Genomic DNA, 12,595 nt, shown 5'->3' with positions numbered 1-12,595 from the left:
ATGCGGGAGACCTGGGTTTGATCCCTGGGTCAGGAAGATCCTCTGGAGAAGGAAATGGCAACCCACTCCAGTACTCTTGCCGGGAAAATCTCATGGACGGAGGAGCATGGTAGGCTACAGTCCACGGGGTTGCAAAGAGTTAAACACGACTGAGTGACTTCATCTTCAGTTTCACTTTTCAGCTTATACACAAACTCAACATATATATGAAGCCAAAATCCAGGAACCTCATTCAAAACTTAAAACCCATAAAGTCTAGAATTGTGTACCTGATACAGAATAGACAAAATAACCCTGAGCAGAATGAGGTTATTTGGAAATGGTCAGATACAGCAATCCCACACAGTGATCAGAAAATGGTCTTCAGAAACAATGCAATCAGGACTTTCCTGGTGCTCTAGTGGCTAACAATTGGCCTGGCAATGCAGCAGATGCAGGTTCAAGCACTGGTCAGGGAACTAAGATCCCACATGCCTCAGAGGAACTAAGAGTCCACCCAGCCAAAAATAAATTAATTAAAATGTTTTAAAAAATGCCTTCAACCTGACTTCTCACCTTCTGCCTCCAGCAGGAGCCATCAAGGATTAAGTTGTAGCCCTGAATCTTAGGGCTAAAGGCAGTTACGCAAGCCCTCTAGAGACCTGTCACTGGGGAGGCTGGCAGGAGCTAGCAGGGGTGGGATGAAAAGTCAGCCTCCCAAGTGCACTTTTATCTTCCCAGTTCATTTCTGCAAAGCAATGATCAAGTTCCTTCTATAACTCAAGAGGCCAAAGTGCTACAGAAGCAATATTTTAAAGCTGATACACAGGGAAGGGTCATACCCTCTAGGGTAAAATGAGGGTGAGATGGAAGAAAAACAGCACAAATAATCAGCAATTCAGTCTTGACACCAGTAGTAAAGTTCTCTTTCTAGTTGTGATGCCGGTGATGAAATAAAGAAGAGATAAAACCCTGCCCAAGGTCCAGCAGACCAGGCCGGACCCTCATCTTACTTGCTACATGATCCCAGGCAACTGCCTTCACCCCCGACCTCAATCTTGTCCTCTATGAAATGGTCACTACCTGCCTCGTGAGTTGTCAGGAGGGCTAAGGCACAAGGTCATGTGCCAAGTGCTTTGCCTTAAACCTCGTATGTTGTAAGTATTCTATAAACGGCCACTGGAACTATTAACTACCCAAGAGGCAAATCAGTCTGGCTCCTTGTAAAAACTACACGACTTTTGAGAGGCCTGACTGCAGCTGTACAGCAGAGCTGAGCCGGCAACAGCAACACTCGGGAGAACAGCCCCAGGGCCAGTTCACCAGCTGGATTCAAGACGCCCTCTTTGGCAACTGTGTCCTGAGCCTCCCCAATAGCCCCTTGAACCCTCTCTCTGCCTGCTTTTTCTGTGGTCAGTTCTCTGCTTCCAATATAGTCTCTCTTCTCAACAACCCACTTAAGTGCGTTAGCCTAGCTGAGGCAGCCTGCTCTGAAAAACAAGAAACAGCCCCAGTGTTTTCAGAAATGCTGACTTCAAAACAGGCACACTCATCCTACGAGGCAGAGACCTTATAGGATTCCACCTCAAGAATCTGAAAAGCGCAGAACTTAAAGGGAGGATTTCCCTGACAACACCATAACACAGTATAACGAGGTACGAACTCAGACACTGGTGAGGGTAACTTAACAGGCTCCCATACTCCCTGGTCGGGCTCATATCTCAAACCACTTAGCCTCACACCGTTCAAGAGACGAACCCACCAGAGAAACTCCCGCAGGGTCTCTGGGGGTTTTGCAGGCACACACCCTAGGCAGTTCACCGAGAGTCACACTCAAGGACAAGTCTCGTGGGCATCAGGATCCCCTTAGACCTTTCTTTTCCAAGTGTGAGATACAAATCAGCAGCTTCAGCATCACCTGGACCTTGTGAGAAACAGGCTCACAAGCCCCACCCAGACCTACCCCATTGGGGTCCCCCTTTTAACTAGATGCCGGGGTGACAGTGCTTGAGAGTATTTAGAACAAATTATAGCCAGAATGGACTGTGATTGTCAACTCAGGTTTTCACTCAGTCTTTTCCTTTCTTTGTGGAAGAAAGGCAACTTTAGCCACTGGCACATAGTAGATAATCAATATTCATTGAATGGATGAACAGATGAATGGGTAGGCTACCAAGTGACTCAAGAAACTTACCCTGTATTAAGTGCAAATAAAGATGCAAGCATGGACCTCAGAGACATTTGGGGGCCGGGAGAAGGCGTCTTTAAATGAGGTTATCAGTGGAGGCCTCTCTAACAGGAGTTCACATCAGGGGCGGCATGAAGCTACGCTGTGATGGATGAGCAGGCACATGCTGGGAAGAGTCAGCCCTACAGGTCAGCACCTACACTTGCAACATAAAGGGTCTCTGGCTGTAGGCCAGTAAGGATAGATAAGACTCATAAGTTTCTTGGTCCAATGGTTAAGAACCCACCTTGCAATGCAAGGGACATGTGTTCGATCCCTGGTTGAGGAACTTAGATCCCACATGCCGCGGAACAACTAAGCCTGCGCGCTGCACCTAAATCCATGTGCTCCAGAGTTCTTGAGCCACAACTAGAAAGTCCGCGAGGCACAATGAAAGATCCCACATGACTCGATGAAGATCCTGTGTGCCACAACTAAGATCCGACATAGATAAATAATTTTTTTTTTAATTTTTAAAAGAACCCTGGAACTAAGAAACTAAAGGGAAAAGAAAAAAATTATTTTAAAAAGACCCATAAGTTGGGCTCTGATGGTAGAAAAGAGCAGCTCTCAGGAGGCACATTCAGCAGGTCCCCGACTGTAAGACAGCTGGGGTCAGGAAGGCCGTGTCTGGAGTCACAGTTGCCATCTCCATGGCCCCTGGAGGTGGGTGTGCCAGAGGAGGGCAGAAGAGGGAAGCAGTCCATCAGCTAGATTCTGTTTCCTGGCCACAGACCCTCTAGCCCTGATTCCCAAGCAGAGACATGGAGATTACTCACTGTTTTCTCCAAGTCGATCCAGGAACTTGCAGCCAAGCATCCAAGGGTCCAGGAGCCCAGTCCAGATGTTACCCTGCAACAGCACGCTGGCCAAAAAGAGACAAACGATACGAGTCAGTGCAGGCGGCCACGTTAGTGAGTAAGCAACACTGTCTCAGCACGGAATGACACTGACGGGGTTCAGATGATAAAGAGCAGAAAAGCAAAGCGCCCCCTTGGAGCCAGTGGTCTCAGAGCGCTGTGCAGTGATACAAACGGCAGACTCCTCTGCCCTCAGCGTCGGAAGAAGCACCAGCCCACCAGCAGCAGCTCCAGAGCAGTCTCTCTGCAAATCCCCCGATATGGAGTCTAGACATAGGGCTGCAAAGGGCCCTTGGAGAGAATCAGGCCCAGCCCCTCTCTTTATAGACAAGAAAAGCCAACACTTAGAAATGACAACAGGCCTTGTCTAAAATCAGAAGAGTATAAAGGCTAAGCCAGGAAGGGAATGGAGGAAGCAAGTCTATAAAAAAGCTTAAGTTTACCTGTAAATTACCTTCCTTCAAGAAACCTGGGTTCTAAATAAATGTTATTCTTATCTGTTCTGGCTCTTAACAGACAGACAAAGCAGCCTGCAATTCCAGATCTTAATTGTTTCCCGAGTTCTCTCTCCTTTATCCCCAAAGACTTTGAAGAGCCAAACTAAAACTCCTGGTTTTCTTCAAAAACAAAAGAAAACACGGGAGAAAAAGAAAAACCCCGGGACTGTTCATATTTGAGTACAAGACGAAAAACCTAAAAACCTTGGAGAAAAACTTGAAGACCTAAAAATTCTGAATTTATGAGATATAAACAGCACAGAACAAAAACAAAAGCTTCTCTTCCATACATCAGGTTTATAGACCCAAGAGACTAGAATATTCCAGGGACATGCCTGGAGACCATAAGAAGTGGTACACTTCAAAGACGAGGGGGCTGTCTTGTTAAAATAAAATGGATGATCAAAATGCCAAGTCTTTAAAAAATGACACTTCTGATTTTTTTTTTAATGAATTGTCTAATTATATATTTAAAACATAATTGTGTAAACAGTTACCTCTTCCCCTGGGGTTCTAGTTCCAACTGACCTTGACAAATCAATGTAACCTTGGGCATATCACACCTAACCATGCACGTCTTCCATCAACTCATCCATGAAAAAGCAGTGATGGGATAAGACTCAACTCTTCAGCTGGAGACTTCTGAAAATCCCCTACATTGCTAAAACACGCTGAAAGTACCTCCCATTAAGTCAGCTTATACAAAGCATAGTTACTCGCCTACTTTGAAAAAATGAATGTCAGTCATAATAAATTTAAATTGCCATCTCTTAGGAAATAACTACAAAGTTGGTGTAACAATAGTCATGTTCTGTTTCCAGGGAGTTTACTTCAACATTGACAAATCTGCCCCCACCTGCACTAAATGGGGTATCTGGGTCTGTTTCCCCAAAGGTCCATTATTATTTATAAGGATGAAAGTTAGGGTTTCTTTTGCACGAAGTGGAATTTAGGCAGTGAGGTCATTTGTTTTGAAACTACAGCAACCATCCAGTTTTTTCCCCCCATTTTAGCATTTCGGTTACCCTGGGTCAAGAGTAAAAGATTAAGATTTCAGAGAAAATCCGAAGCCTGGTAGGCCACCCACAGAATGGTCAAAGATTCTGCCCTGGACAGTCCAGGGCACAACTAACCAAGGGGGTTCCCTTTCCCAAGTCAGGCAAGTTCACCGGTAAAAAGTCAGCGCAGACTTGCACACACGCAGACTCACATATTTCAAAGAATGTTCAACAGTCCCAGGATTCATTTTTTAAAAATAAACAAAAAAACAGAACCTACCATACTGACCACATGGTTCCTGATCCTTACAGGGCAGGAGGGTCCATAAACTCCTCTGAAAATAGGATGAACTCTCTCCCCCAGAAGAAGGACATGATAGAGTCAGTTTCAAATTTCCCCAGAAATTTCTCTGTACCTCTGAGTAAGGACTCTGGCTTAATTAATACAAGGAATCCCTTTTCATCTTTCTCTCTGAAATTTGTACAAGCCCTTGGTAAAGAGGGTCATGAGTGACAGTCCCATTTACAAAGTGATACACAAAGGCAGGGACCGGTGAGAAAACTGGCTTTGTGCAGCTCTTAGGATGGAGAGTATGACTCTGCAGTCAGCAATGCTAACAACTGTTCTTGAGGCCCTGGCTGTGCCTGGGAGCCTTTGCCAAACAGTTTCAACAGGGACCTTCCCAAATCTGGGTTTGCACTTGGTACTCAGTTCTTCAAAACAACAAAGAACAGCACAGAAACATATATAATACCATATGTAAAAGAGCCAGTGGAATTTGCTGTATGACTCAGAGAAGTCAAACTGGGGCTCTGTGACAATCTAGAAGGGTGGGAGGGGGTGGTGGGTGGGAGGCAGCTTCAAGAGGGAGGGGACATATGTATACTGATGGCTGATTCATTTCAATGTATGGCAGAAACCAACACAATATTGTAAAGCAATTATCTTTCAACCAAAAATAAATAAATTAAAATGGCTGCAACAACAACAACAAAAATCAACAAACATCTGCTTGACTTAGGAATGCATACTAAGGTACCAAGGATCAGTTAAAATGAAAAACCGAGATGCTTGTCATAACTCTGAGGTGATAGGGGGCGATTTTTTTTTTTTGAGATATTGGTAATGTTGATTTCTTAGCCTGGCTGTCGGCTTCCCAGATGTTCAGATTATTCGTATACGTTGCATATATTATTCTCCACGTATGTCACAGAGTAAAGCAATCTTCCTTACAGAGAGATTCAGGCCAGAGACAAGGGTCTCCAGGACTTATCATCTCAGCCCCAGCTCAAGACACAGCAGTAAAACTGCACTGAGCCCAGCAATGGTCTGAGGGTGGGGCCCACCAGGGAACAGTGACCAGCTCTGGCCCCTGGGACACCATCTATAAATAAGTCTTTTTTTTTTTTTTTAAACAAGTCCACGCCCTGGGACAGTCCGCTCTTCTAGGCTGAGGCCATGCTGACCTCTGACGCTGCCCATCACTCTGGGAAATGCTGGTGTTGAGTTTCTGTGAACTCACTGGTCTTCCTCTGCCATGCTTGGCAGGCCTATATCCTGGGGCACATTCTGTTACTGTGAACAATCTCAGCAAGTCTTCCTGAGCCGCTGAGAAAGGAACAAAGCACACAATCATGTGTGGAGCTTGGAGGACTGTTCAGCCATCTCCTTCCTCAGCTGGATATAGAGGCTGGAGGGGCCTTACGTGTTCTCCTTCAGCTGCCTCATTACTCCACCCTCCTGGTGAGAATTCTGCTCATTCAGTGAGCGGTCAAGACATCTACTGGCCAAAAAAAGAGGTAGACAGTGTAAGGAGTCGTGACCAATATGTTTAGATTCCTATCCCTTTTGTCGGAGAAGGAAATGGCAATCCCCGCAGATATTCTTACCTGGAGAAATTTCATGGACAGAGGAGCCTGGCGGACTACAGTCCATGGGAATCGCAGAGTTGGACACAACTGAGCAACTAACACTTACACTTACTTATCCCTTTTGCACACTTACCAATACTATCTTGATCAAATAAGGAAAGTATGCTCCTTGCCTAATAATTTGAGCAAGAGCATGCCATTCCAAAAAGACCCTTCTTAGGGTAATCTTACTAGCAGATGAGGTGGTACTCGTGGTCAAGAACCCACGAGCTAATGCAGGAGACATAAAAGACACAGGTTCAATCCCTGGCCAGGAAGATCCCCTGGAGAAGGGCATGACAACCTACTCCAGTACTCTTGTCTGGAAAATCCCATGTATGGAGGAGCCTGGTGAGCTGCAGTCCGTGGGGTTGCTAAGAGTCGGACATGACTGAGTGACTTCACTTTCCCTTTTGACTTTCATGCATTGGAGAAGGAAATGGCAACCCACTACAGTGTTCTTGCCTGGAGAATCCCAGGGACAGGGGAGCCTGGTGGGCTGCCGTCTATGGGGTTGCACAGAGTTGGACACAACTGAAGTAACGCAGCAGCAGCAGCAGCAAAGAGTCAGACACAACTGAAGCAACTTAGCATGCACACACGCACTAGCAGACAAAGCTCTGATTTTTTAGTTACAACAGCCAAATATTGACACCATGACATCATATAACATTTTAACCCAGTTTGGAATAACCTACATCCATACTTTTTTTCATACTGTTCATGGGGTGGCTTTTTCATACTGTTCATGGTGTTCTCAAGGCAAGAATACTGAAATGGTAAATGCAGCCATGAAATTGAAAGATGCCTGCTCCTTAGAAGAAAAGCTATGACAAACCTAGACAGTGTATTAAAAAGCAGGACATTACTTTGTTGACAAAGGTCCACATAGTCAAAAGCTATGGTTTTTCCAGTAGTCATGTACAGATGTAAAAGTTGGACCGTAAAGAAAACTAAGTGCTAAAGAATTGATGCTTTCAAACTGTGGTGTTGGAGAAGATTCTTGAGAGTCCCTTGGACAGCCAAGAGATCAAACCAGTCAATCCTAAAGGAAATCAACCCTGAATATTCATTGGAAGGATTGAAGCTGAAGCTCCAATATTTTGGCCACCTGATGTGAAGAGCTGACTCACTGGAAAAGACCCTGATGCTGGGAAAGATTGAGGACAGAAGGAGAAGAGGATGACAGAGGATGAGATAGATGGATGGCATCACTGACTCAATGAACGTAAGCTTCAGTAAACTCCAGGAGACAGCGAAGAACAGAGAAGCCTGGCATGCTGCCGTCCATGCGGTTGCAAAGAGTCGGACACGACTTAGAGACTGAACAAGAACATACCCTGTGGAAGACAGACACACAGTAGACCGTGTTCCATAAAGGAAATAGTGCAGTTCTTCATCTCTCACTATGTCTCTTCTACTCTTCTCCTAGCTCAAGTCTGCAGTTCAAAAAAGCAAAGCAAGGGACTTCCCTGATGGTTCAGTGGCGAAGACTCCATGCTCTCCTCGCAGGGAGCCCAGGTTTGATCCCTGGTCAGGGAACTGGATCCCACGTGCCACAGCTGAGACTTTTACACATCAGTGCAGCCAAAAAAATATTATTTAAAAAATGAAAAACTTTTATTTTAAAAATAAATAAACAACGCAAAAGCCAAAATACAAAACCCACTCTCTAATATGTCACCTTCAAAAGTAGAACATCCCTCTGGATTCTGACCTTTCTCCTGAGTACAAGACTGGCATAGCTTGCTGTGTGCCTGTGTGTGTGTGTATGTAAGCACTGGACGACACACATGCATGCAAGCCCAACATTCTTGATGGACTCAAAACAATAGGTTACAGGGAAACTCTTGCTCAGAGTTCAGGAAAAGTAAAGGCCAGCCAATTCCAGAAAAACAAAGGGTTTTAGCAACTAACACGAGAACAAAATGATCTCATGCCCCTTTCCCACTGCGCCTGCGCCTAAGTGGGATCCTTCTCAAACTTGAAGTGCTCACTCAGAGGCAGTCACTGTTTCCACCCTAGGGAAACCCATGGGGAGGACGGCCAAGCCAGGAAGCAGATTCCAGAGGTAGCTTTTTGATGTTTAACCCAGAAAACCCACAGACGGGGGCTCCTCAGCCAAAGAGGGGCTGGAACGCTCAGTGAGGCAGGAGACCTCATCCTCAGGGCATGAGTCACTATGTCCAATAGCCAGTTTCTTTACATCAAGGGCCTGGCCCAGGAATGAAGGTGGACCCTCCAATAACAGGCCTGGATCTCTGGGGCCCTAGACTGTGCTTAAACTTCCTTTCTTTCTCTCTTTTTTAATTTATTTTTGGCTGCACTGGGTCTTGTTGCCGCACACCTACTCTCTAGTTGTGGTGCTCAGGCTTCTCACTGAGACGGCTTCTCCTGTGGCAGAGCATGGGCTCTAGGCACACAGGCTTCAGTAGTTGCAGCACATAGGCTTAGCCACCCCAAGGCATGTGGGATCTTCCAGGACTAGCGATCGAACCCACGTCCTCTGAATTGGCAGGCAGACTATTAACCACTGGACGACCAGGAAAGTCCCTGGGCTTACTCTTTCAATCCTCGAGATTCTCTTACGTCTCAGCAAACACAGACAGGAAAAGACCACACTCACAGGGCTCCTGGTGCCTTCCCCCCATTATCACATAGAGTGGCACACAGACTAAAGGGACAAGTAAAAGCAGGGAGCGTGCTCCAGATTTCCTACACAGTGCAGATCCCACCCCCCGGCCCTCCACTCCACAAACACACCAGACGAGTTGTAGTTCTGGCTTCCTTGGAGAAAGGAACCATCAAGACGTAAATGCTCTTAAATCAATTTTTAATTCATCCCAAAAGCCCCTACATGCATTTTTAAAACAGCAAAAAATAATTCTAAGGCATTATTAATTTATTCTGTAAGCAAATACTTAATACATATGGATTAAGGATCCCTTGAATGACTTCCACAACACAATAAAATAGCCTGTGTTCCATGTCACAGTGGTGCTGGGGTAGGGATTGGGGGAGTAAAAAATAACCCCCAAAACACCCCAAAACATTGGCCATACCTAGAGGCTATTCTGTTTGCAAGAAACTCTAAATAAGTCACGTGTGAAGGTATGAATTATTTTTGAAATCAGCCAAACCTGCATTGCCTCCCGCAGCTGGGTGATCTTCTGCCGCACACAACCCCCAACCACCGACCCATGCACAGCTCTCCTGCAATTCCCTTTGCAGGGACCCCACCACTGTGCTTTTGATAGGGTCCCAAATCATCTCTTCTCTGGTCTGCCTCACCTGGAGATCCCTGAGGGCAGCCCTAGTACCCTACACAGGGCACCCAGGAGATCAATAGTAAGGAACAGGTGGGAAGAGGGAGAGAGGTGATATCTTACAGAGGCCACTGCAGGTAACTAAGATGAAAGACAATAAAATTTGGGGAGGAGGATGGGTATAAGTGTACCTTTCCCTGCCCCCAGACCAGCATAGCTCAGCCAATGCTCAATCAAGTTTGAAAACCCAGGACTGTAATAAAGATACAAAGAAACAGTCTTCCCAGAGGCCCAGCCCACATTGAGCAGCCAGCTTCCCCATCCATCAGCCTGACAGCAGCAGAGACAGAAGTAGACTGGAAGGCGCTGGGTGTCCTCTGCCTCAGAGCTGCGTTTTCCACCTCCTTTCTCCCTTCTCTCCTGCACTTGACGTTCACTGATTCCAGCTGCAGTTCAAATCTCTTACCCGGGGAAAAGGCCCTGCACACCCTGACCCCCTCTTGAGCTCCCCTGGCTCAGCCACTGCACAGAGATGTCCCTCCCCTCCCACCCCCACAGCCACAACCTAGCCCTGGGAGTGTGTCTGGTATCTGGGATTCTCCCCACCCCACCACACCCTGCCTTCTCCTCGCCCCCTTTGAGGTTTGTCCCCAAGCCATGCCTTCCAGGAAAGCCCAACACCCTCATCTGATATCAATCTACCTCCCCTCAAAACCCAGATCAAATGCCCTCAAGCCTCCAAAATGACCCCTCTGAGCCTCCCAATCAAAATTAGTCTTTCCTTCCCCATATATGCCATGCCAGAGGCTTTTGTCCCCCTGTGAGACACCCAATATCTAGAGGGTTAGTTTCTGTGTGCCCTTTCACACTCCTCCCTAGATTGAGTCCCTGGAGGGCAAGAATGCTATGTAGGAACAAAGATAAAGGTGGATCAAACAGTGAAGCCTCTTGACAAAACAGTCCAGACTCGGATACCTACGAGATGCCTATGCTTTGGTGTTAAAGATTCTTATGGGTTTCAGGCTGACAATTCTAGAATCAAATCAAGCACACAAATAGCCTAAACAAGGGTTTATGTTTGAGGTTTTTTTGGTTTGTTTGTTTGGGTACACTCGAGTAACTCAACCACTCAACCACATTAGTCCATAAGTTCAGGCTCTATCTCCCCAGGAAATAGACTTCTTCAGTGTTCCTTGGGGACCAAAAAATACTGCAACTTCAAAATTCAGAGGCACACTCCTCTTTAGAAAAGACACAGCGTCTCAATAAGTAACCTTATTAAAGAAGCTGAATTTATAAACTCACGCTTATGGCATAGATTTCTTTTTGAGACATATCAACCCACACACTTTTTCTTCTGATTCATTGAATGTGTTATGCGGGTCTAGAATCCAGACATTTCCTTAAGTCAGAAAATCCATTTGCTTGTGAAGAGACAGAAATGGCAACGTCGTTATGCTGGTCTCCAATGAGAAGCCGGCTTACATGCTCCAAATAAAGTAAGGCGGCAATATTTGACCCCAGTCAAGAAGCCTCTGGGATCTATTTTCCCCTCAACACAAATGTTTCTCATTGGGTCCAAGCTCTGTTTCAATTACACGCCAAGAAAAGACAAAGAAAAGCCCGCTACCACCCACTCCTGCTTTCATGAAAACATTATAAATTATCTTTATTACGTCATATAGTAAAGTGGCCTCACATAAGGCAACGCTGACAAATGGTTGCAGCAGCCGCTTTCCTGCCTTGTTCATAGGTGTCCCCCTGCTTGTCTGCCAGGCAGTGGCCTTTCCTCTCCAGAAAACAGCCTGGGGACGTGCTGATGCCTTTGATGTTTGTTTCTAAAGGAGTGTCATGAACATCAACAGAATAAAACAACTTCTGTGTAACATTAAATAATGTTTATTTCAGCAACAACACTTGAATGAATACAGTGTCTTAACAGTCTATCTTTCTTCAGCTAAGTCAATCCCAGCTGTAAGCTGGGAGGTCAGTAGTTTTAACTTCCACCTAGAGGCCACAGGTTGGGCTTCCCGGGTGGCACAGTGGTCAAGAATCCACCTGCCATTGCAGGAGACATGGATGACACAGGTTCAATCCCTGGGCCGGAAAGATCCCCTGGAGGAGGAAATGGCAACCTGCTCGGTATTCTTGCCTGGAGAATTCCATGGACAGAGGAGCCTGGTGGGCTACAGTCTATGGGGTCGCCAAGAGTCGGACACCACTGACAGACTGAGCACAACAACAGAGCCCATAGGCCAACTCCCTTGTCACCATTCAGGTAGAAGCATTTCAAAGAAATTGAAATCACCAAGCTATCTCCTCTGGCACTGTGCTTCAATTAAGTAAACTCTTAAGTGTTAAGCTCTGAGGGTCCTACAGGCTCACACTCCAGAATGGAAGCCAAAGCTTTCCCATTTAAACCAAAAAGGAAGGAAGGAAAGTGTGAAGCATCTGAATTCTAAAGACTGGACAACCTTTATCATCAGTGTCTATTCTTCCCAAGGTCCTGGATGGTGATTGGTATGAACTTACACAAGATTCTATACTCAAGGTCTACCTTCTTCATTCCAACCAGAAATTTTAGATGCAGTAGGAAACTTGGAAATTCCTGGGCCCATGGCTTATCAAATTCTCCTGCCAGAATTTCACTAGACAGAAGAGGGTGGGCCACCAGGATTGGGAAGCCATTCATAGCAAGCATGAGATGTTGTTCATTTCATTCAAGTTCATATTATATCCTAGCTTCAATTCTTATGAGGCAGATTTTCCACTTCCTCAATATGTACATGTGGCCAGTGCCTCTCGTGGCTTGTTCCACCTCTCCCTTGAGATGTTCTTTCTGTCCCTTCCTTAATAA

General features: G+C 45.8%; 1 protein-coding gene across 7 annotated transcripts in view; it reads right to left on the bottom strand.

Annotated features, from left to right (window-relative positions):
- The window catches only part of TLN2 (talin 2), a 502,016-nt gene that overhangs the window by 409,092 nt on the left and 80,329 nt on the right, over positions 1-12,595 (bottom strand). For 6 of the 7 annotated variants that reach the window (XM_044925074.2, XM_044925072.2, XM_044925076.2 and 3 more), the window contains exon 2: positions 2,986-3,071. The exons of the other annotated variant lie outside the window; for it this stretch is intronic. The gene's annotated coding sequence lies outside the window, so the exon portion shown is untranslated. The remainder of the gene's footprint in view (positions 1-2,985; positions 3,072-12,595) is intronic. 7 annotated transcript variants of the gene reach the window in all.

This window comes from Bubalus bubalis, chromosome 11 (assembly GCF_019923935.1).
Source record: "Bubalus bubalis isolate 160015118507 breed Murrah chromosome 11, NDDB_SH_1, whole genome shotgun sequence".
In the NCBI taxonomy this organism is placed as follows: Eukaryota; Metazoa; Chordata; class Mammalia; order Artiodactyla; family Bovidae; genus Bubalus; species Bubalus bubalis.
The sequence above is the reverse complement of the archived record's forward strand: the minus strand, read 5'-3'. Positions and strand labels throughout refer to the sequence as shown.